Genomic DNA, 25,865 nt, shown 5'->3' with positions numbered 1-25,865 from the left:
GCAAGGGAGGCACCTGGTGGCAAGGGACAGGTAACAGGTAACATCCTCTACAGATTAGTTCAGGCAAGCAAGTAACTAGTCAAAGAGGCAGCCTTTGGTTTTCTGAAATGCCTAAGTCTCTAAAGCGTTAAAGCCGCTGGAACAGGTCTTTAAGTGCGAAACTAACGCCTAGAGGGTACGCATTGTGGGCTCTTGACTCAAATGGCCTAGGTTCAAATCCTGATCATTCCACTTTCCAGCTTTGAGATCATTGGAAAAGAGTTTAACCTCTCTAACAAAGGTTCCCTGCACATAAAAAGAGGATCATAATGCTAGAGATTCATAAATTTGTAGCGAAGTTCAAAGAAGATAATCCTGTACAGCACTTGACGTAGTACCTGAAACATAGTAAATACCCAATAAATGTTTTTAAAAATATAACCAAATCACAAAGCAAATATTATGAATTAGTTTGAGGAATTACAGGCAAAAGAAAGTCAAGATTTTCTTAAAATAAAAAGGAAGTATACTGTATTAGTTTCCTGTGGCTGCAGTCACAAATTAGCACAAACTAAGTGGCTTAAAGCACAGAAATGTATTCTTTCACGGTTCTGAAGGTCAGAAGTCCAAAATCAGGGTGTTAACAGGTCCCAGCTCCCCCGGAAGGCTATAGGGGAGAATCTGTCCTGGCATCTTCCGGCTCCCAGGGCTCCAGGTGTTCCTTGGCTTGTGGCCGCATAACTCCAATTTCTGCCTCTGTCTTCACATGGCCTCCTCCTCTCTGTATCTGTGCCTTCTCTTCTGCCTCTTATAAGGACACTTGTCTTTGGATTTAGGGTCTACCGCCAGATGATCTCGTCTCAAAATCTTCAACTTAATCACATCTGCAAAGACCCCTTTTTCCAAACAAGGTCACATTCACAGGTTCTGGGGGCTAGGATGTAGACAAATCTTTTGGGGGGCCACCATTTAACCTACTACAGGTGTTGATTAAGCAATGATTGTTAAATTTAAATGAAATTGTAAAATTTAGTTGAGGATAATTTTTTTAAATTGTGTTCCCAATAGTATTAAAGTTAGTTAATCAATCAATCACTGTGGGGGAAAAAACTTATGCTAATAGAAACATATTTTCAGAAGGCAAAAATGATTTAATGTAGAACTTTGTACTTTTTCTTGTCTTGAGCTGTGTGCATGTGTGTGTGTTTGACTCATAACAGGTAAATTTAACCTTTATAATGCAGGATGCTGCTTTTATTAGTTCCTAAGTAAAAGTGCACTTTTTCTGTAGAGTTCTTCTTATAAATGTTATATGATTAGCTCTGTTAGAGTCCTAGGACCCTAGCAGTTTTGGTGCAAGTACCCAAAGGTGAGGCCACTGTGATGGGATGAGGTCATTGGAGTTGGAGTCACAGGACCTGGTTTGGACTCTTTCAGCCACTGTCCATCCTCCAGCTAGATGTCTAAATATGTTACCGCTAGTTTCCTCATCTATTAAATTGGGAAAAAATCCTCCTCATCATCTTAACTTTCACTGTGAATAGCCAGTCCCTTAATTTCCTAATCTATTCTCTAGAACCTAGCCTGAGTGTGGCAGAGCACACGACCAGAGATGTGGTTCAGGAAACAACAAGGACAAAATTTTCTTCAAACATCTTTGGTTCAAGGAACAAAGACCTTTACAAGCTTACTTATACCAAAAATTTCCCTCTGACATTATGGGTGGGCTGTGACTGAAACCAGAAGGCTGTAGGAATCCAGGAAGCTCAGAACAAGCTGCTAGTCCTTCTGTCAGTTGTCACATCTCTCACCCAGCACACCCCACCTCTCTCAAGGCAATCAGCTTCTGCCTGTGTATCGGTTCCAGTCTTATGCACTGAGTACCTTCCTTGCTTACATATGGCTTTTGATTCCTTGTAACTTTGAGTAGCGTGTGGCTTTGGCCATCCTGTTGAGTCCGAATAGACCTTGTGTATCTCCCAGTGCACTCTTCCCACTTCTGCCCCCACTGTTAACCTCTCCAATCTCCAACTTTACCAGCTCCAAGTTTCTTAGAAAATAATCTAACCAGATACAATATTTCCTTCTGGGCTAGTGCATAAGTTATGGAGCATTTGGATATCTTGCCCTTGGGTAAAGACACAGTCATCTGTAGATAGAAGGTGTGCCCACTTGGAGGAAAGCACGGCTATTGTCTCTCAGATGGGATTATATAGGAATTAGCCTCACCTACAAGGTGGTTGTGGCAGACAGCTATGTGACTGTCTGCTCATGGTGCCCTGCCCTTCTTTGAGAGCCATCTTCCCATCCCCCAATCCTTACAGTTCCACATGAGCCTGTGTTCTTACCTACTCCACCCTCTGACCACAGTTGATTTGTTTAGGATACAACACCTGTAATCAGCTGGACCAACAGTTCCCTTCTCCTCAATTACTGAAGTTGAGTCTATGAGAGAGTCATGTGAGCCTCCTTCTTTTCACTAAAGCCATAAATCTTGAATGGTGTAGGTGGCCATGTTTTATGCCATATGTAGAAAACTGATATCCAGTGTTAGAGAAAGATGCCAACATGCAGCAGGGAAAAACTGAGATGCATGAGAAAGAGGCTTCTGCCAGCATTTCAAGCACCAGCTATCCTTTCTCCTGAGACCCAGCTGCCTCCCTGGTCTTCCCAGATCTAACCTGATATTCAGACTCCATGGTTTCCATAGGATACCCCACGGCACCTCCATCAAGGTGGCCACTTTGCTTTAGCTAGCTCTTATTGGGTCTCTACTGTTTTCAACCACAGCAGTCTTAACAGACTTACAGAGGTCTAGGAAGGATGGACCATGAGACTTCTCCAGAACACCCTTTTTACACTTTTGCCTCCAGCCAGCAACTGTGTGGTGCTCAGAGCTGGCCAGGGTTCTCATCAGTAGTATCAAGTTTCACATTTGAATTCAACAGAAGCCACATATGTCATCTCGAACAGAATTCATTATTTCCCTAATATTTATTGAGTGCCTATTATGTGACTGGCACTAGGCTCTGTGCTGGGAATTTAATGAAGAATAAATCTGCTGGCAGAGCCATAGTTTTTTAAACTCATTTTTATCCTAAAAGTCGCAGTAGGAAGTGTTCACTCTGACTGAACATTATACCCCAACTCACATGCCACCGTTGCAAGACAAGAGCATTTGCAAACCCAGAATTCTCTTCCTACATATGCTTTGACTATACTGATGTACTGAAGCCAAACAGAAAGCACTGGGGGAAGCCAGCTTTAGTGATTGGGAGGAGGCCCTCCAGAGCCTCTTTTCTAGCACTGCATTTGGGACTTTCCCTTCCCGTGACTCCCACATGCAATTATAGGAAATAAATACAAGCCAAGTCCACTCATTTCTCATGAGGTGCCTGGGAACAGAAAAGTAACTGTTGCTGGGCCTCCTCATTTCACTGTGAAGCTCCTTGAAGGCAGAGGAGTTACTTGGTTTCCTCAACATTTAACAAGCATTTCCTGAGGGCCTGCTAAGTGCCCTCCTCTCCTCTAGGGCCTGAAGATTCAGTGGTGAGCAAAACAGAAAACATTCCATTCCAGTGGAAAGACAAAGAATAAGCAAACCATAGGTAACATAGGTCAGGGGATGACTAGCACTATGCAGAGCAGTCATGTGGGCTACAGGAGGAGAGAGGCCAGGCCAGCTGAGAGAAGGCCTCTCTGAGTGGTGGCCTTTGAGCAGATGCTCGAATGAAGAGGGGGAGATTGACACGAATGTTTTGGGGATGTGCAAATGTCTTGAATCAGAAAAATATTCCAGAAACATCAAGGAAGCCAGAACGACTGGAATAAAATGAGAGGAAATGAAGTTAGAGTGGTGGCCACAGACTGCTCATGTAGGGCACTGTACTCCATAAAAAAGAATCTAAGTTGTATTTTTAGCATGGTGGATTCAAGGTGGCCACAAATCCTTTGTTACCCTTCTCATTGAGAGGAGAGGTGTGTTTCTCCTCCCGTGGGGTCTGGGCTGGCCTGTGACAGCTTTGCCCCGTGGACTGTGGCAGAAGTGATGCTAAGCCAGCTCTGGACCTAGGCTTAGGAGTGTTGCCAGCTTTTATTGTGGTCACTGAGACCCCTTAGCTATCACATAGAAGTCCTGCTGTAAAGGCAATGTGGAGAAGCCCTGGACTACATGATGAGGGAAAGGGGCCCAACTTCAATCCTCCTTGCCAACATGCCAGGCATGAAAGTGAAGCCATCTTGGACCTTCTAGACCAGACTAGCCTCAAGATGAGTCCTACTGAGCCATCCCAGTCGATGTTTGAAGAATCACCTAGATCAGCTTTGCCTGGATTCCTCACCCACAAAATCATGAAACATAATAAAAATGGTTGCTGCTTGTCTTAGTCAGCTTGGGGTGTTATAACAAAAGTAGCACAGACTAGATGACTTACAAATGAGAGAGATTTATTTGTCTCAATTCCAAAGGCCAAAAGTCCAAGATCAGGGTACCAGCATGGTTATCTTCTGGTGCAACTCCTCTTCCAGATTGCAGACTACTGGCATCTCATCATATCCGCACATGGTAGAGAGGAAGCAAGCTGTCTGGCGACTCTTATAAGGGCATTAATCTCATTCATGAGGGCTCCACTTTCATAACCTTGTCTCATCCTAATTACTGCCCAATGGTCTCACCTCCTAATACCATTACATTGGGGGGGTAGGGTTTCAACATACAAATTTTGGAAAGACACAAACATTCTGTCTATAGTGTTGCTTTAAGCCACTAGATTTAGGGATAGTTTAAAACTGGAGTGCTTAGTGTGATGGTAGCCATTGGAGGCTTGTTAGCAGAGGAACAACCTGACTGACTACTGCGTGAAGAAGAGAGCGTAGGGGTAAATAAGTGGCAGCAGGGAGATTATTTAGAAGGTTATCGTAATAGTGAATGAGAGGTGCTACAGGCTTGGAGTAGAGGATGGAGTTGGAGGAGGTGAAAAGGAATTGCATGTTGGATATATTTCAAAGGTCAAGCCTGGATAATTTGTTGATAGCTTGGATGTGGGGTGTGAAAGAGGAGTCAAGGATGACAGCAGGAGTTTTGGTCTGAATACCTAGATCAGTGAGAGAGAAGGAGGTGTAGAGGAAGAGTAGGAATCAAGGATTCTGTTTTGCACTTATTGATCCTCAAATATCTACTAGACATCCAAGCGGAGGTGGTTGGACACGTCAGTCCGGGGCTAAACAATGAGGACAGGGCTGGAGACATAAGATGTCAGTGAACAGTTGTTACTTAAAGCCATGGAAGTAGATGAGATTGCTTCGGGAGTAAATTTAGGTAGGATAGAGGTATAAAAATAGGGCTCTGCAGCATTCCTACTTACGAGATGGTGGAGATTAGGAGAAACTAGGAACGGAGACTAAGGAGTGACCAACGAGGAGGAGGAAACCAAGACCACAGTTTCTTTGAAACCAAGTGAAAAAAGTTTTCCAAGGAGGAGCAAAACACCTGCAAAATCTGCCTGAGAAGTCAAGTAAGATGCAATGTGAGATGATCTGGACAAAACAACCTCACTAGTGTGGTGGAGACGACAAAATCCTCATTGGATTGAGATCAAGAAAAATTTAGAAGTCAAAAAATGGAGATGAAGAGTATGGACAACAATCTGAAAGAGTATAACACAAAGAGAAATACATAAATAAGATGCTAACTAGACATGTCTCTGCTGGGGTGATGATGAGTGAGGAGCAAGATTCTTGAGCGTTCAAGCAGGAGAGGAATCCAGTACACAAGTGGAGGGGTCAGCTTTCGATGGGAGCAGGCACAACTCATCAACTCTTATGGGCAAGAAGGCAGAGTATGTGGGCACAGATGCAGGAACTGTGACTGGGTTAAGGTGGTGGATTATTTCTGATTGTTGCTACTGTCTCAGTGAAGCAAAGTGTGGAAATTATCTGAGAGTGGAAGAGGGAGTGTCAGAACCTTGAGGTGAGAAATGAAGATGTTAAGTAGTCATCTCAGAGGGAGGAGAGTGAATTGACTAAGGAAATGTAGTAGGATTGGCCTGTAGTGCTGAAGATCCATTTGATTTTTTTTTTTTGGTTGTTTTGTGAGGATGATAAGCCCTGAGCTAACATCCATGCTAATCCTCCTCTTTTTGCTGAGGAAGACCGGCTCTGAGCTAACATCTATTGCCAATCCTCCTCCTTTTTTTCCCCAAAGCTCCAGTAGATAGTTGTTTGTCATAGTTGCACATCCTTCTAGCTGCTGTATGTAGGAGGTGGCCTCAACATGGCCAGAGAAGCAGTGCATTGGTGCACGCCCGGGATCCAAACCCGGGCCGCCAGTAGTGGAGCAAGTGCACTAAACCGCTAAGCCAAGGGGCTGGCCCGATCAATTTGATTTTTTTGGTCTTAATTTAAAGGAAGCCTGGTAGTCTGTGCAGTAACCATGGAGGTGTGTCACCCAGATGCCCTTTCAAGAGAGAGCGTGCAGTCAGCTGGAGGAAGGCAGTTAGCTGACCGCCTCCCTATGCTGTGCCTTCAGAATCTTCCAGAACATTTGAGCCAAAGCCATGCTCTTCCTGGCAGCACCTGGCCCATGACTGAGCATGGAAGGAGTCACCACATGGGACTGCTCTATTGGCAGTCTTTGCACCAGGGATCCTCATTGGATTGGCCAAGACTTTCTCAGAATTGCAGCATACTCTGAGGCTCTCCTGACTCTCTCACATGTGTTAGACTCGCCTCACATTCTGAAAGTTTTCTTTGATTACCCCTGCTCCCTCCTCAGCTTTATCTCTCAGAGGAGTTACCTCTTCCCCCACTCACTTCAAACTCTTGGCCTCTGCTTCCTAGAGACTCCAACTAACATGACATTGTCATGGGTCTTTTTCTCCAATCACCTTCAGTTGCTCCAGCCATGGTCCACACATGAAGTAAGCAGAGGGCCAGACTTTTCCAGGTCAGCATGAAGGAGTAATGAAGGGGCAAAGGAATGGAGATTCCCAATATACGCAGATTCATCTCTGAACATGGAATCCATGCTAGTAAAGAAGAGGAGTGCAACCCTGAGAATGGTGATGACCCCTAAAACGTTGGGATAGTTGGGCCATGCACCCAGGTCAGCTTGTTTTTACCTCACAACCGTCCAGTGGATCACCCTTCCCTTCTTCAGAGAACCAAACGTGGGAAGATAGAGGCAACTGCTAAAGACTGCACTTCATGCTCTTCTCACTTTGGGCCACACTCTTGAGTTGCCAAAAGAACAAATTTATATTGCACACCTTCCTTGTGTCATGCATCATGCTAGGTACTTTGTGTCTATTATTCAACTACCTGAGCATTAAACAATGAAGAGGTGAGGTAGATTTTGTTTTACCTATTTTTGCATGTGAAGAAACTGAGACTCAAAGAGAAGTCATATAGCTAATAAGTGGTGACTGTAGGATTTAGACCCAATTCTGTTTCAAAGGCTTCAATGCTTGAGCTCTTTCCACAATACCACATTGTTGGTGCTTGTTAGATACAACTTACATATCAGAGCTACTAATTAATTTAATCTTATGTACACAGTTTTTACAATATGCAAATGTATATGTAAATGACTTTTTTAATTTATACAAACAAAGATGCAAATGTATCCTTAGGTTTACAGGAAACTGGTGAGATAACTTTACCTTGGTTGACCCATCCTTAGGGCTCCAGCAAATCTGAATCATTCTAATATAAATAAAACCCCAGCCTTCCATATGAGAGCTATTCCTTCGGAATTTAAAACACTGAGTCTCTGGCCCCCCAACAAGGATATTTTAGGCTCCTCATGATGTTCTTCAAGGCTAAGATAAATGTAAAAAACAAAACCTCTCTGGAAATTTCTCTCTCTAAGTAAGGATAAAAGAATCTATGTCTGAGTTCTATCCTTGGGGATTCAGGCCAGGACAGAGCTCTCGCCTTTCCCAGTGTGATTTCTTTAATCACACATTTACCCAAATCAGAGCACCCAGAATTCACTTTCTCTGTTCTCATCTTCCATAAGCAGGTGAGTATTATGAGCAGGTAGCTTAATTTTAGAGGTGCTGGGAAAATTTACTGCATCCCCCTACATCCCACCCAGTTCTGTGGGGTCTGAGGTCTGAAGTCTGTCCAATGTTTAGGAGTCTCTGTTAAAATGTAAGTCCCCTTGGACTCATCGGCTATTGTCACCTAATACTTAACTCAGATGAAAATGCTGATGGAAATGTACTTTAGGATAAGGTGGAGAGGGAGTAAGGTAGAAATGGGAAAAAATAGGGAGAAATGGACAGACTAAAAGGCAAATGCTGCCTGGAATAATGATATCCCGAAGGCCGTATGTCTTCCACTGATGGCACTTTGCAGGTGGGATTGGTGGCTTCTCCACCCACCTTCACTCACAGACCAGTGTGCTCCAGCACACCCAGTACTTGCTGAAATTCCTCAACCAGACGTTCTCATCCTTGCTCTGAGCCTGTCACACGCTGGTCCCTCTTCCCGAACCCTTGCTGCCCCACATCTGCCTGGCTACTGGCTGCCCTCCAAGAGTCTGCCCCAGCACTGTGCCTCTCTTTAGTCGCCTTCAGATGGGATTTGTGCTAGACCCCTCCCCACTCTGTGCTCCCCTAGTGCTCTCTGTGAAGTCTCAGAGGACATTGGTCCTGTTCTATTTATCTCCATGTTCCCAGCATATTTAAGCTTAATGTCCTAAACAAATAGTTTTAATAAATACTCGAGTGACTCAATGAAACTCCATTACTGAATTCAGCACATTGTCCAATAGCTGTTGGGTTGTCCGTCCCCGGCCCCGCCAGACTGCTATATTCTGAAGAATTGTGTCTGTCTATTCCTCTATCTCCAGAAGCTTAGCACAGTGCCTGGGCCGTAAGGGATGCTCAATGAACGATTTTGGAATTAGTCAATTAATTCAGGCAAACTGTATCTTCACAATAAGCCGGATTATTTGGTGGAAGAAATGGCTTCTCCTCCTTCCAGTGTTGCTGTCCTCGGTTCTCACTAGAAGATTGTGTGGAACTACTTGGTTGAGCGTCTGCACTGACACCACAGTGAGGGCTCCTGTCAGTTGCACGCTCTGCACCTAGTTATGTGCCCAGCCCCATCCAGTGCTTTATTATCCTGAGGCAGGCACACATCCCTCCATTGCCTCTTCTTCCCTCCTTTTCCTGCTGCTTCTGGAATTAAGGTGCTGCAGGCCTGGCCTCACTCTGACACTCATTACTCTGGTATTGATGGCCTTCCACCTCCCTCTTATTGTGTGAAGATTAGAAAGCAGAGACCTTTCTTGGGCAAGGGAATGGGTTTTGTCAATATTCAGTGTGTAACAGCAGAAAGTATAATAAATTCTGGCAGTCAATCGAATATGACATGATAATGAATGTTAACATCATGTGCCCCCCTTTGCCAACAGAGGGGAAAGTCATGCTAGATTACAGCTAAACACATGTGCTGTGTGATTTCTATTTGCCTCTTTTCTCTCTCCTCCTTTCCCAGGTTCGACCTCAGTGCTTGCTCAGCTCCTCCCCTCCCTCCCCAGCTCCATTTGCCTGTGTTGCTCAGAAACCCTGCTGCAATTCCCAGGGCTCCACATCCTGTCTGTAAGAAGTGTGACCTCAGATGGAACTTCCCTCCCCTAAACTTAACAGAATCCTCTGCCTAGAGAGCCCCCTGCAGTCTTAGGGCAGCCCCCTGAGTCTGAGTCAGACCTGGTGGGATAACAAACCAGGGGAGCACTGTGAGGTGAATCCCCAGCTCAGCACAGGCTTCACAGGCCTCCTGCAAGTCCAGAGGCAAGATTCCCGCTCCTCCCCCACAAGATGGATACAAGACCAAAGCGCAGCGAAAAACCCCTGCCTTAGTTTTCCCCCAAACTGCTCAGTTTCAGGTGCTTTGTCTGCTATTTTGATTTTAAAAATCTCTCATAATATAATTTCCTAGATCAGCATTTACTCGGTTGCATTATTATCAATAAAAGTAATAATATCCATATGTGTTTAAGAGAAAAAAAAAGAACTTAGTGTCATTGAAGCCAAAAGGATTTTTTAGAGAAATGTTCTTGAGCAGCCTCAGGTCCCTCCACTGGCCAGCCAGAACCTGCTTTCCTTAGTCAGTCAAAACAGGTGATAATTGGTCTTTTATCATGGAGCTAAGGGTAACCTTCAACTAATAATCATCATTAGTAAACCATGATGATATGCCAAGCATTATGCCGTTTAATCCTTACACACACACACATTGTATATGTAACATGGGTTATACTTTATATATGGCTCAGAAAGCTGTACCCACTTATCCTAAGCGTCATAGCCATGAATCCATGAGGTGTCAGGCCAGGGTACCATCAGTCTTTCCACTTTATCCATCAAGCACCAATACAAGGAGTCACTGTAGACCACATGACCAGGCCTCACTCTTTCTCTCCCTGGGGCAGAGAGATCTTCAATGAAGATCTTGATAGAAGATATCAAAGGCTTACTTAAAATGCTTCAGACAATGAAAAGGTGGGAAGGATGGCTAATTTAATAATAACCGTTATTATTATTATTAGCATCTCATTAGTACTTTACAGCTCACAAAGTACTTTTGTCTACATTATTTCATTTGATCCTCAAATAAAACCAAATACAGTAGGTGTTATTATCATACTCAATTTACAGATGAAGAAACTGATGTGACCCACTCAACATTCATGAGTATTTAAGTATTTAAAATACAGACAGAAAAAGAGGTTCCCAAACAACCAAATCAAATTTAATGGCAATAATGATCTTCCTGTTATTTGGGTGACACTTTTCAGTTTCAAAGTATTTTTACATGCATTTAGTTTTAAACTTAAATGGAATAAATATGCACAAATGTTAAAATATGTATCTTCAACCCAGTCATCCCAGATCTTGACATCTGTCACAGGGAAATAAACCATGTTTATTTATAACCATGTATATAAGCCTTTCTCCTCACCAGTCTTTATTTCATCATATTGTCTTCCTGAGGACAATAAGGGAAACGCATGCTGGGGAGAGGGACTCTTTGGGCCTCCTTCCCAGACGGCAGCCTCCACCCAGGGAGAGGAAACATTCCCACTCGCCCTCCCTCAGCTCTCTTCCTGGCTTTCCCTCAGGGGAGGAGGAAGTGCTCACTTGATTGCTAAGAGACGACCTCATTTCGACAGTGGGTGAAGTCATTTTTTGAAAGATAATGTACACCCATGAAAATACTTCCTCTTCACAGCTTCTCCACCTGCATCTGATGGACAAGACTGGACTGAAAGTCTCATCCAGGTTAGAGAGAGTAGAAAAATGCTGATGTTATAATGTTAAGTGAAAAAAAAGCAGGACTCAAAATTATATACACACACAGTAGGACCTCAATTTTGTGTTTTAGAAAACTTTTTTTAAATTAACAATAAAATAGACTAAAAAATAAAAAATAGAAAGTTATTTATATTCATATTAATGCTTACTGATACCTCTATAGTGATTGTGTTACTTACATAATAAGAAAAAACTAATCAACGGAACAGGTGAGACTGAATTGACAATGGGTCGTGTAGAAAAAGACCTGGGGGTCTTAGTAGACCTAACCTCAGTATGAGGCTTCCTAGAAGTCACCTCAGTGGTAAAGTGAGCAGATTGAAGCCTATCTGACCTAAAGAATCTGCCAGAAAAACCCTCGTACAGAATATGACCATCCTCCAGGAAAGATAGCTCAATGTATATCAAGCCACCAACACTCTGCCTGGCACCTGATAAGTCTTTAAATGCCAGAATTTATAAGTAGTTCATGAATACACGCTCCTGGATCCTTGGGGTATTTGCCCCAATGTGCTGAAAGAAGAAACCAAGTTTTTCCCGGTGCCTGCCTCCCCTTTCCTGCCCGGCTGCAAGTGCTTGGTATCAGTGATCCCAGCAGAGAACAGTAAGTGACAGGAGCTGTGGGCCAGGCATTATGCTAGACATACTGCAACCCTTTTTGCTTTAATCCTCAGTGTACAAAACTTGTGGTTTGCACAGAGTTCTATGATTTTAAAGACTTCCTTCCTCCTTTTCCCCCTGTGCCCTCTACCTTCATTAGAATTTCCTTTTCCTTAGGCCTCTACACCCCTGTTAGCATCTGTCAGCCTTGTTCAGAGCCACTGTTATTAAAGCTGGAAGGGACCTTGGAGAACATCTAACTTGGCCCCTTATTTTACAGATGAGAAATTGGAGGCACAAGAAGTGAAATAACTTGCCCAAAGCCAGCCAGGTCATTAGTAGCAGGGCCAGGCCATGAGCTCAGACACAGCACTCTTTTCACTGCGCCTTCTGACCAAATAATTTACACTTACATATAAAGATGGGGCTGGGTACAGAGGACAGCACCCTGGAGTCATCCGTTCTGGGTTTGACGTCCCTCTGACAGCTGGCCTTGGGCAAATCACTTTGCACTCTGGGCCTAAGATTCTGCTTCTATAAAAACCATCCAGAAGGACTGTTATGGGGGTTGGATGAGATAATATATATGATAGAAAGCACTTTGGGGCCGGCCCTGTGGCTTGGTGGTTAAGTGCGCGCGCTGCGATGCTGGTGGCCCGGGTTCGGATCCCGGGTGCGCATCGAGGCACCACTTCTCCGTTCATCCTGAGGCCGAGTCCCGCATACAGCAACTAGAAGGATGTGCAGCTACGACATACAACTATCCACTGGGGCTTTGGGGGGAAAAATAAAATAAATAAAATCTTAAAAAAAAAAAAAAAAAAGAAAGCACTTTGTAACTGCAAAAATATTACATAAATTTTAGGCATCATTATTTTGACTGCTATTTGTATTTTTATAATTTTATTTATTTATTTATTTTCCCCAAAACTGCAGTAGATAGTTGTACGTCATAGCTGCACATCCTTCTAGTTGCTGTATGTGGGACGCGGCCTCAACATGGCTGGAGAAGCGGTGCGTCGGTGTGCGCCCGGGGTCCGAACCCGGGGCAGCCAGCAGCAGAGCACGTGCACTTAACCACTAAGCCACGGGGCCTGCCCTGCTATTTGCATTTTAAAAGAAATTTTAACCTGGTAAGAATCCTGGAGGGAAGGCACCCTGAAACATTGCTAGTCAGAATGTGAATAGCTACAATAATCTAGCAAGATCTATTAAAATTCAAAACATACGTATACTTTGCCCCCTAAATCACACTTATCAGGGACCTAACCCTAGAAATTAGAGTGCTAGATGTCTATACAAAGGTGTTGAGGGGGAAGATGGAGAATCCCCCTCTGCCCTTTCCCTTAAGGTTCTTATGGCTAGCCAAATAATTAACAAGACAGGTTAGCAGGAGAAAATAATACCGAGTTGAATAACATGTATACCTGGGAGAAACCAGTGACATTGAGTTTCTCAACAAAATGGCAGAGATTCTCATCTTAAATACTATCTTCAGCTAAAGACAAAGGAGGATGTTGGGGGTGGGTGGTGTTTTGGGGATTTCAGAGGGGAAGAAGACAATTTATATGAAGAGGGAAATGTAAATGTTTGTCAGACAATGCTTTGCAGGACCACCTATAGAGAATGTGGCCAGAGAGACAGGAATTTTAGTAATCAAGAGTATGTACATTTAAGTCTTCTTCTTCCATCCTGATAAGAGTTTTCACAGATAAGGTCATCCCCCCCCCCTTCCCAATACAGAGAAGGAGATACCTTTACAAATGGGGCTATTTGGTAAACAGAACTTTGAGAAGAATGGGCTTAGCGAGGACCCTGCCGGTCTGTCCATACACAGAGTTAAATTCCTTTAGGCAGTTAGTGGGGGAGGTCAAATATCCGTCAGAGAAAATAATCAAGGTAAAGAGGCATATTTCAGGGTGGCCAATTTTGATCTCCCACAGTGTTTACAGCAGCATAGTTTGTGGCGACTACAAGTGGAAATTAACTGACTGCCCCTCAATTGGGAAACATTTAAACACCCTGTCAAACGCGCACCATAAAATAGTTTCGGCTAATAAAATTATGTGTTCTTGGGGCTGGCCCAGTGGCGTAGCGGTTAAGTGCACGTGCTCCGCTGCTGGCGGCCCAGGGTTTGGATCTGGGTCACACACCGATGCACCGCTTGTCAGGCCATGCTGTGGCGGGGGCGTCCCATATAAAGTAGAGGAAGATGGGCACGGATGTTAGCCCAGGGCCAGTCTTCCTCAGCAAAAAGAGGAGGATTGGTATGGAAGTTAGCCCAGGGCTGATCTTTCTCACACACACACACAAAAAGATGCGTTCTTATTTGGTCTATATCTATTGCCCTGAGGGATTTCTGTGATATATTGTTAACAGAAAAAACAAGTTCCAGAGACATACGCTTACTTGATTTCAGTTCTGTGAAACCATAAATAAAATTATCCCCTACATTCGTGTTGAGAAAGAGCAAGACAGAGAGAGAGTGTGAGCATGAGATAGAGAGAGAAGGAAAGAAAGTAAAAGAGCAAGAATGAGGTCTTGTTAACTCAGAGTAACGAGTGTCCAATGGTGGAACTTCAAGATGTTTAGCCAATGGGAAAATAAATTCAAAACGAAGTCAGAGAAACACCCCATATGATCAAAGGCAGGAGTCTGCCTTGCAGTGGCTGCCTCTCCATGCATCTGCCTCTCTGTTCAGAAAGTCCCATATTTCCAGCTCCTCATTCTCAGGCAGAGGCGTCTGCAGCTGCTTAGGTCAGTCATCCTGTCACCCATCTCTGCAGGGAAGCAGGAACCTGTGGGCGAAGCACATCCAAGTTTTGGGATTTACCACCATCTCATTCTTGATTTCTCCACTAATACTTAGGATGGAGCCTAAAGTGCAAGCCAAGATTGGGAAACAAGATGCAAGCAATCAAGGGTTCTTGACAATAATGTTGCACCCTTCAGAGCACAAAGCTGATGGACCTCAGCACATAATTACATATATAGATTTTTGTTTTAAGGAATAAAGTTTATTAATTATAATAAAACACTCCTACGCTGGCAGAGAGTGCTGCGTTTACATACGCCTTGTGGCTTCACTATTGCCAAGCATCCAAATTTAGGCTCAAAAGGAATCTCAGACGGGGAATAGTGAAGTGTGTAGTTGAAGGAGCCAATTTCAGCTTTAGACAGTCAGGAAGGCCACATATCCAGAAGGAGGGGCAGCCGGGCAACAAACAGGGACAATGTGGAAATCGTATAGCCTGGAATTCTTGGTTACTTCAAGGCAATAGTGAGCTGAACTACGCATATTCCAGCAAAGACAGCTTTTATTAACTCCTCAAATGCAGTCTGGTCTGGGAAACCTTCTCCCCACCCCCGCAAAGTTGATTGTTCCTTTCTCTGTGTATCCTCGGTAGTTTGCTATACCCCTTCTAAACACTTACTATATGGCATTGCTATTATTTATTTGCATATTTTACCTTGATGTCTTTTTCATCTTTATGTCAACCCCTTCCTTATCACGGACTAGCAGTGCATGGATCCTGATGAGAGCCAATGCATGTTGAATGAATCTGCTCCTTCCATGTAAGGCACTTAGGCACATAGGCACAGCAAAGGTTAAAAAGCCCTAAGCAGGGAATCAGGACGAGTGAATTCCAGTTCTGGCTCTATCCCCAACCTCTATGATTTCAGACAAATCACTTAGCTCTCTTTGGATTAGTTTAGCCACCTGTAAAATGAGCAAAGCACAAAATGTTGAGATTGGGAAAAAAAATAAGGAACTGATGGGGGAAATATGATCAAGTAGCACTAAGACACATCCTGTCTCCCTAAGGACCCTCCCTTACCTCTGCACTAGCAGACTCCTGCTCCTCCAGAGTGAGTGAGCTCGCGCTCAGGCAGCTCCTCACTGAAGCTTTCCACGCCTATCCAAGGGGACTTGGTACTCACTGCACTGCTGTATGGTCATCTATTTAGGGCTCTTTTTCTCCACTTTACTGCAAGCTCTTTGTGGGGGTTGGGAGAGACAGTGTATTTTTATCTGTGTATCCCCAGGACCTAATATCCCCAGGATCTAACTTAGCTCCTGACAATAGCACCCAATAAAAATCCAATAGATGAACAAGTGAATTGATGGATGAATGAATGCCAGAGGGAAGGAAGTAGGGAAAACTTTGTGTCTTGGGTTCTGGTTTGGTTAAAATACTGATACCGAACCTCTTAATCTCAAATTCATGTGCCGGATGCACAGAGAGCCAAACACTGAGACATCGTGCTTGGAGACAGAGACCGATTTCTTAGAATTGGCCAAAACGAGTAGGCGGGGCCTTGGGTTCACTCAGACCCACCTCCCTAAGAACAGAAAGCAGGAGGGTTTTATGGAGCTAAGGGGCTTGGCAGGAGGAGCTCCAGGGAAACAAAGGGGTCACTTCCATAAGCCCTTGGGCAATCTGAGTTCTGGACTTCAAAGGCTGCTGAGGGCCAGCCATCCGGTGATCGCAACCTCCCTGAAGGCATTCTCTTTCTTCTGCAAAACAAGTTCACAAATCCTGGAGACCCCTGAGTCACCCCTCAAGTTAAACAGGAAAAACAGCACATTGGTTTAATATCTACAGTACCCCTCAGGTACCTGCTTCAATACCTCTGACCTGATCTAATTGTAGAACTGATAGCTCCATGCTATGTGCTGATGTATAAAGGGTGAAATAGCATGGAAGTTCTCTAAGATTTGGGGACTTGAAATTTAAATATGATTTTTCTCTTAATCTGTCCTTATTTAAATTAATTTTGCCCATCTGTAGTATCAGAATGGATCACCCTATCCATAGAATATTTTCCCAAATATGGATGGGAGAGGAAGGAAATGCCTGTTACGTGAATTATATATGATCCTTCATTTAATCCTCATAACAATCCTCTAAGGTCAGTATTATTAAGTCCATTTTATGGGTGAGAAAACTCAGATCTAAGAGGTCAAAAATTCATCTATGGTCATGCTGCAGGAAGCAGCAGAGCCAGGATTCACCAGAAGCCAAACCCAGTGGCCTACAAAATATCTGTAAGGAAGTTATTTCTTGTCCATTTCTATAGAAAATCATGGAGATGCAATGTACAGTGAAAAGGTATAGGAAGGGAGAGTGGCAACTGGTTCATTGTGAATTTGATCAGCCATTATTGCTTATTCACCATCCCCATCTCTGGCCATCTCTGGCCCACCCACAAGACCTGCCTAGACTCACCAAGCCTGAGTGGGTAGCGATGTACATGCTCTCACCCAAGAGCCTATTTTCCCATCTCCCTGGAGTGAGGAGCTCCGGTAATGTGGAAACCCACCTGTGGTGTCCTGCTCAGTGGGCGTGAAGGGGCTGTGCTGCATATAAATGGACTCTTTCACTTAGCAGGAGACAGGTAATTTCTTTTGTCCCTGCTGATGCATTATTGATTGTGATGAATGTCAGAGTGGGAGCCCATTCCAGGAGCCATTAAACAATAATTTCATCTCCAGTGGGTAATTGATTGTCAGGGGCCCACTGTGGCCAGTTGTGAAGTGGTGGTAACGGTGAGTGTTTTTATTTGGGGCAGGGTGTGAAGAGAAGATTGCATGATTTATTTATCACATATCAAGCCTGGTTTTCAGGAAAAGGAAGCTGAGACGTGAAGTTGACCTTCTCTGAGACTCAGGCAGCCTATCTCCAGAGGTCAGATTCCTGCTGCTCAGTATTAGGGACATATAGAGGACTCTCTCCTCTGCCTGCTCCCAACTGCCACCATCACTGAGAGCCACCCTCTCCACCCAGCCAGAAAATCCCAGGCACTGACTTTCAGCAATCACACTCCTCCTCCACCCCCGCTGCACAAGTCCTCACAGCCTGTATACCCACCAGCAAAATCCAGAGGTGCATTCTCTTAGTACAGGACGGTTCAGATCTATTGAGCCCCTGAGTTCACACCCTGGCATGCCCTTCTCCTTGCCTTCCTGTCTATCCAAATCCTACTTATTCCCTTAGCCCCAGCTGACATCATCTGCTGAGGGAGCTTGGATTCACCTCATTCCCCAGGTGCAAGTGTTCATTGTTCCTGCCTCTGTATCCTATGCCAATTCATTCCTGTCTCTACCGCAGAACTACGACACTATGTTCCGAATATTTGTTTAGATTTCTGGATTACAAACTCCTTACAGAATTTGATGAAAACTACGAAATTTCTCCATAGGGAAAAATGGGAGTATCTTGGAAGATATGCAAAAGATTGCATACAGTTTTAGAGTGTTTACAGATCCACTGAAAATCATTCATGGACCTCAGGTTAAGAACCTCCACCTTGACTGAGCTGAGACCAATGTCTCACTCACCTTTGTGTCTCCAGGAACAATGCAGTGTGTGGCACACAGTAGGTGCTTAAAAAATGCTTGTTGAATGGGTGCAGACTATCTCTACAGGGCAACTCAAGGAGGCGGGTGCGTAGGCTTCACTGGAGCTGCGTGCGTCAAGCATCATTGATTTAAGAGCTATGCGGTGATATCCAGAGCTCTGCAGGATGGAGTTGTTCCTGCCATCCTGAGCTGCTCTTGCTTCTATGTTTTAGAGTTTCAAAACTGGGAAGAAAGGGGGTCAGACAGGGCTCAAGTATTAGCACAGTGCCACAGAGTTTTGTGGAACTGAGTTGGAAACTCCAGAAAGCACCAAGGACAGACGCTCAGACCAAGGACGGTCCAAAGACTTCTCCAAATCTCCGGGCCTCACTCTTCTCATTTTTGCTTTTAGAATCAGTAGAGTTAGGCAAAGTCTGGACACAATAATCCTATCCACAATAAAACAAATCAACAGTGAAGTAACTCTCATGATCAGGCTAACTTATGACGTTGGCTTTGTCCTCGGTCCCCACCAGTATGACTCCCTGTGTTCCTGGAACTTCTTCTCTGATAGCATGAACATTTCTCAGTCTGCAGCTTTCAAGGCATAAGGGCTGCTGTAGGAGAAGTTGCATAATCTCGTGTGAAGAATGCGGATCCTGGAATTAGTTTGTCTGGATTTGAACATTAGCTCTAATGATTAAATATGTGATCTTGGCCAAGTTACTAAACATTTCTATGCTTCAGTTTCCTTGACTGTAAAATGGAAGCATCATAATTCGTACTCCTTCAGACTGTGAGAGGAATAAGTGAGTAATCCATGCAGAAGGCTCAGAACACAAGCACTCCTTCGATGTTAGCCATCACTATTACTACAGGAGGGGCTTGTGGCTAGATATTGAAATTGCAGTAAAGTTTTCAGAGTATATGTGTGCAAAGGGAAAGGCTTATTTTATTTTATTTTGTTTTAGCTCAGACATCAGTTGAGCAGCAGTTCCTATATCAGGATCACACTGTCCTCCAAAGATAAAAAGCCAACCCCTCCAACAAGCCCCCATCAAAGAGAACACATTCTCTCTATGTATGAAGTCAGCCAGCCTTCAAAGTTGGCCTCCAACCCTCTCTCCTGGAACTGTCCTCGGCAGCTCCAGCCCACGCGGAAACGCTCCTTTCTTTTGATCCCCTGATGCATTTACTGTATGTAAATGCATACTCTCTTAGTACTCATACACTGTTTCACATTTATTATATATTTCATAAGTTAGATTGCTCAAAGTCTGAACAATCCTTCAGAGCAGAAAGTGTACTTCATCTTTTGGTTAGTGTTCTGCCAGTGTCTGCTGTGCGTCCCTTGGGCTGTCCCCCTGTACTGCGGACCTTAAATCAAAGACCTAAGTTTAAGGTCTTTCTCTCCTGGTTTGGGACCCTGGGCGAGACACATGTGCTGAGACTGTTAGTTGCCCACCCCAATATCTATTATCTACTTCATCCCCAATAATAAAACCTCTGTTTTTATCTTGAACATGGCAACTTGGAATAAAGACAGTATTTTCCAGTCCCCTTGAAGCTAGGCGTGGCCATGTGACCAGGTTCCAGTTAATGAGGTGAAAGGGCAGGTATGTGAGGTCATGCCCCTTCTTGACCTGTTTCTCTCCATTCTGCTGCCTGGGACACACACTCAATGCCTGGAGCTATTTCCAGCTGACATCACGGACCCTTTGGAGGAGGCCACACCTAGTAATGTGGAGCCTGAATCCTTAACACTTTTGTGAAGCTGCCATACTACCCCTGGACTGCCTGCTTCCAAACGTTATTTAAAATGAGAGAGAAACAAATTTCCTTCCTTTCTTTATAGCTATTATTGGGGGTTTTGTGTTCCTTACAGTCTGACTCTAATTCTAACTAAATGCTCTGAATCTTGGGCTTCTCATCACTACAACGCAGATAATTCATATTTACATTGCTTGTAAAGGAAGTATTACACATGTAAACACATTGCTGCAGTAGAAGTGGGATTATAATTATATCATTCTTCTTACAGAAGAAATGAAAGGAAGAGAAGCACAAGAGAGGGAATAAGCAAGACAGACTAGTGGTTTGTGTAGACATTGGGATGCATTGTGGAATGTGTACATCAGGGAGATGGGCTGAGCTGGCCCTTGGAGAGGCCCTCCCTTCAGAATCTTCAGATCATAACCAGCACAAGATGTTCTTCACCATGATTTCCCACATCCATGAACGTGGACACAAAAACGAGCTGGAGGAAGCACTGCTAGGAAAGATCAAGCAGTCCAGTGTCAAAGGGGCCAAGCTGGAAGGGAAATGCCAACTTGGTGTCATTTTCAATGAACTAGAAAGAGTGGAGGGGAGAAAAGTAATCTTTAGTGTCGAGAAAGAGTTTACCTGTCTCCACTGCCTCTGAAAGGTGGATTTATCATGGGTTTCCTTCTTCCTCTCCCTTATTTTTTCATTCACTACTCCATCATCTTGTCAGCTGAAACCACTAGCTCTCCCAGAACCCTCCATCACTTCTCTCCTGCCATCTCCAGGAAGCCCCAGTGGAATGTTGGCCCATCCCTCACAGCCAAGCCGGAGCCTGTCCCTCTCAGATCCGAGCTCGCCCTGCTGCCAGGGCCGATGGAGGACAGCTGGTTTCCCATGACGCCTGGTACCAGGCCTTTGATTCCAGCTAAGCTCCGTCCTCTCCTTTCTGCCTCCATACCTTAATGACTCATTCATACCTCCTTCTGCTCACCTGAGAAAATCCCCTCGACACATGCCAGCTTCTCCAGGTTGTTTTCTGCCGACATTCTCAACACACTTGCATTGACCCCCTGCTCTGCATGCCAGGTTCACACGTTCTGTCCTTATGTCTTCCCATGAGAGAGGTCACTTCTGGAAGGCAGGAGCACATCCCTCTAGTGATGACTTTCTTAACAATAGATCTGTTTGTTTGTTTCACTTCAAAATGATTTAAACTAAAATGTGTTGAGCCTGTGATAGATACTTTTACTTCTACTATCAGTTAATACCTATGTGGCATTCCCAATTAATAAAAAGGGAAATGGTCTAGAGGGAAGTTTTAAAATGCCAGTAATCTGGGGGCTGGCCCGGTGGCACAGGGTTAAGTGCCCGCGCTCCGCTTTGGTGGCCCGGGGTTCACAGGTTCGGATCCTGGGTGCACACCAGTGCAGTGCTTGTCAAGCCATGCTGTGGCAGCGTCCCATATAAAGTAGAGGAAGATGGGCACAGGTGTTAGCCCAGGGCCAGTCTTCCTCAAGAAAAAAGGGGAGGATTGGCACCAGATGTTAGCTCAGGGCTAGTCCTCCTCACAAAAACAAAACAAAACCAAACAAAAATAAATAAAATGCCAGCAGTGTCATGGCCATTAAATAGTGTAACTAGGATTTGAATCCAACTTCTCTGCCTGGGAGACTACTGTTTCCACCACATTGCTCTGTCTCTTCATTAGTCTAGAAGCACAGAGCCTAGAGAGACAGGTGGGCCCATTGCTGTTAGCCTCCTCCTCCTCCCCAAAGCAGCCAGCCCATGCTGATAATACCTCTGCCTCTCCGACCCACTTTCCTTTGCTCTAGACGCACTGTCTGCGTGAAAACACTGATTCCCTCCTTCTCTAAGCCTATGCCTGCGCAGCTTCCAGCCCTCTGCCCGAGGACTCCAATATCTTTCCTTCAGCCCTGAAAGAGGCTGGTCTCTGCGTTTTTGCATAAGGGAGTGTTTTGTTTTTGGAAATCAATGCAGCAGCCAATTTCTCATTCAGACTCCTTGCATCCGAGGGAGGGAGTTCCCTTGCCCTCTCTGCTCCCAGAAGGGCTTGTGAGGGGGAGGACAAACACGGCAGGATCCTAAACCGGCACTTTTTAAGCCATTTGTGTTTGCTTGAAGGAGCAGGATCTTCTTATTTATTTATTTATTTTTTATTTATTTTGTGTGTGTGTGAGGAAGATCAGCACTGAGCTAACATCTGCCAATTCTCCTCTTTTTTGCTGAGGAAGACTGGCCCTGGGCTAACATCCATGTGCATCTTCCTCTACTTTATATGGGACGCTGCCACAGCATGGCTCTACGAGCAGTGCATCGGTGCGTGCCTGGGATCTGAACCAGGGAACCCCGGGCCAGCGAAGTGGAGCACGCGCACTTAACCGGTTGCGCCACTGGGCTGGCCCCTAGGATCCTTTTATTTTTTACAAGAGAAAGCTGAGGAACAGAGAGTTGAAGGAACTTGTCCAAGGACACACAGGCAGTAAGCATAGAGCTGGAATTTGCAGGTCTCATACGTGGACTCTAAATATACAGAACAAAACAGAGCTATTCTCATCCAAGTGCAGTAGGAAATCTTGGACCTCTCTCTAGCCTTCGCCTGTTGACGCCTCCCCCCTCAGGATCCCACAGCTCCCAAAGCAGCCCCACAGAACCCTGGGATTCCACTACAACCCATTGAAAAAACAGTATAGAATTTAAAACTAACTAACTTGATTTCACTAGCTATTTTCCTCTGACACAGACATGAGCAGGTTTCTCTCCTCTCTGAGTAGAGCCCCTAAACCAAGAACTCTCCTACGGTTAAAGATCTTGAGGAGCCTCACACCACATCCCGGTGACACCTCCCACTGTTCATTACACCCTAGGGCTAGGGCCAGGAAAACCCTGAGTCCCTGCAGCCTACCTTTCCTCCATTAATCCATTTACTCCACTGCATTGCCAAGCACAGGACACGAGCACCAGCCACTCTGCTCCACGGGGGGCCTGCCTTTGTCTTGTCACCTACTGCTCCCCAAGGCATAGAACAGTGCCCCACACAAAGAGGATACTCAAGAAACTTTTGTTAAATGGGTCAAAAACTCTATGTAAAAACCTCTAAAGGTACAAACCATTCTCATATCTCCTCAGTCTTCTTTTCTCCAGGTTAAAAACAATCAGACTACATTTTCCTCCCAACCCCATCATAGGAATGGGTTTTCATTAACCATCTTTACATTACCCAATGACCTCTCTCCAGGTTTTTCAAATCCTTTGTAAAATACAGAGCCCAGATCTAACCATGTTTATTCTTTCAGCAAATAGTTAATGAGCACCTACTAAGCACCAGATGCTGTTGAGTGCTAGGAAAACAGAAATGGCCGAGACGCCGTTTCTGCCTGCAGGACCTCAGGGAAGAGAGCCCTGTAATTATACAAGCTGGAGAAGTAGCTGCAACAGGCCACCCGGGGCCTGCTGGCTGGAAAATCACCTCCCGGGGGTTTCTATAAGCTGTTTGGATATTCCTATATAGGCACCCCACAATCTCATGTGACTTTTTAAATGGTCTGGCCCCACTGAGGTTGTCAAACATTAGTTGAGAGTATGACTTCACTCGCTTGCTGCAAATTCTGGCTCTGTTGCTTATCGTCTGCATGTGCTTAGATGAGTGCTTTAAGCGCTCTCTTCCTCAGTTTTCTCTTCTGCAAAGTGTTGCTAGTAAGAGGATTAAATTAAATAATGATCGTAAAGTGCTGAGAGCAGTCTCTGGCACAGAGCGAACATCCCCGAGTTGTGAGCTGGTCTCCAGGCTTGTCTAAGGGATCTCCAGGACGGCCGGGCTTCTCAACGGGTGCTCGTGCACACACTCCACGCCCTGGCCAGCACAGTGCGTTGGCTTTCCTCGTGCCTCTCAGTCCACTAAACCCTGGTTCTGTCACACTAAATCCAAAGAGGATACTGCCTAAGACCCCAGCCCTCCCAGATCTGGCCAAGGGACTTTCATTATTTGAGTCAGTGTCTGTTTTAAGCAGAGCAGTAAGAAGCAGGGTAGTCAGGGCCCCACTTCCTTTTCTGGTGGTTTCGAGATCCTTTGAGAGGGGTGGAGAGTACAAGCATCCAGATGTGGCCCAGGGCAGTGAAGCTGAGTGAAATACAGCTTGACACTGTCTCTGAACCCTCCCTCCTCGGATAATTCCTGAGCACATTCTCTGTTACGCTGGAGACACTAAATGCATCTTGAAATTCAACATTAATAATACGTTGTTAACACTGGAAAGCCTTTAGCTAAACAATATTATATCTAACGACATTGTGGATTTAAAACATGTCTGCTTTGAAGAAAAAAAAGAAAGAAAAAACTTGAATTCTTTGGGTTTTATTCTTCCTCAAGTGTGACTTAAAGGTAACGTTCTGTGCACACTGATACCAGAAAGTCACGGTCCTTCGGTTAAGAGGCCAGTTAACCCAGGTGCAAACCATTCAGAGGCAAGTCGTTAAAATTCCATGGAACAAGAGAATGTGAAAGAATCTTAGAGACCAGTTTGTCCAATCATATTTGTTTTTTAACTAATGATGAAACCAAGGCCCAGAAAAGGCAAGTGACTCTACCAAGCCCACCTGCAGTGTCTGGTCCTTTCAACCTCATCATGACACAGGAGCGAGGAGGAGCCTGTCGTCTCCAAAATCCACGATGAATTCATTATGGAAGGAAAAGAGCTTCCTAATCTGCAAAATGAGACGAAGGAGAGAGCTGTTGTAAGAATTAAATGGGATAATGCATTTAAACACCCTAGCACAGTGCCAGGCACATTAAATGCTATAAAAACAATGTCACCTGTGCCAGACTCAAGATAAGATACTTCTACAGACGTGATCACACAGTCACATCTCTGTACCATTCTACTCAGTTCTGTAGCTTCCTTTCTTTGTTGCTTACAGTTAATTAAATCAGTCTGCAAAGTAAACGCTTTTTTTAGTTCATATTATGTGTCAGGTGTTAAGACGAAGCAGAAATAGTCTCCACTCAGATCTCACGGACATAGAAACACAACATCACTGCACAGTGTAAGATGCCGTACAATGGCGGTCTCTGGTTGCTATGTGCAGTGGTCATTAGACCTGCTCCCAAGTGCTCTGCCTCCCACCAGCAGGGCACGGATAGTGTGGCACTTCCCCATCCCCAATTCCTGACTAATGAAATGAAAGCAGCAAGGACTAATTTCACCAATGTGTGATTTCTCTCTCCTCTCTTTATCTCTGACACGTTAAGCAGCCAAGTTTGAGATGGTGGCTTCTCCATCAACCTGGTCCCCTCTGACAAACAATGCCTATGTCATGTAAGCAAGAAATAAAAATGTTATTTTAAGCCACTGAGGTTTTGAGCTTGTTACCACAGTATTAATCTAACTTATCCTGGCTAGTACAGTCTAGAGTGATGAAGATAACAGCTTTCCTTCTATAGTATCAGGCAGATCTTTCCTATACATCCCGCGAGCCCATCACTGCTTTCTCCTTCTAAGAGGGAAACATTTGCCAGCCTGAAAGCTCTCATCTCCTCCCCAACACTTGACCCTTTTTAGACTAACAAATGACCCCTGAATGAAGGGCAAACGAGTAGTCCAAAACCTCCTCCCCTTTCCTCCCCACCGTCTCCTGGCCTCTGCTAAACTAGCAGTAGATAAAGAAATTGTGTTTTAATAAAGATAATTGATTTACCTTTTCAGCATTTAACAAATGGCAGTGCACACAGATCTCTAAAGATTTATGCCCACAATTTGCAAAATTATTTCTCTATCGATCAGCATGGGTTTGTTTTTCATCGGTTCGGTCGAGTAAGTAGCAACATTCAGGTAGGTAAG

The sequence above is a fragment of the Ceratotherium simum genome, chromosome 7 (genome assembly GCF_057802395.1).
Source record: "Ceratotherium simum simum isolate JZ-2026a chromosome 7, ASM5780239v1, whole genome shotgun sequence".
Lineage (NCBI taxonomy): Eukaryota > Metazoa > Chordata > Mammalia > Perissodactyla > Rhinocerotidae > Ceratotherium > Ceratotherium simum.
The sequence above is the reverse complement of the archived record's forward strand: the minus strand, read 5'-3'. Positions refer to the sequence as shown.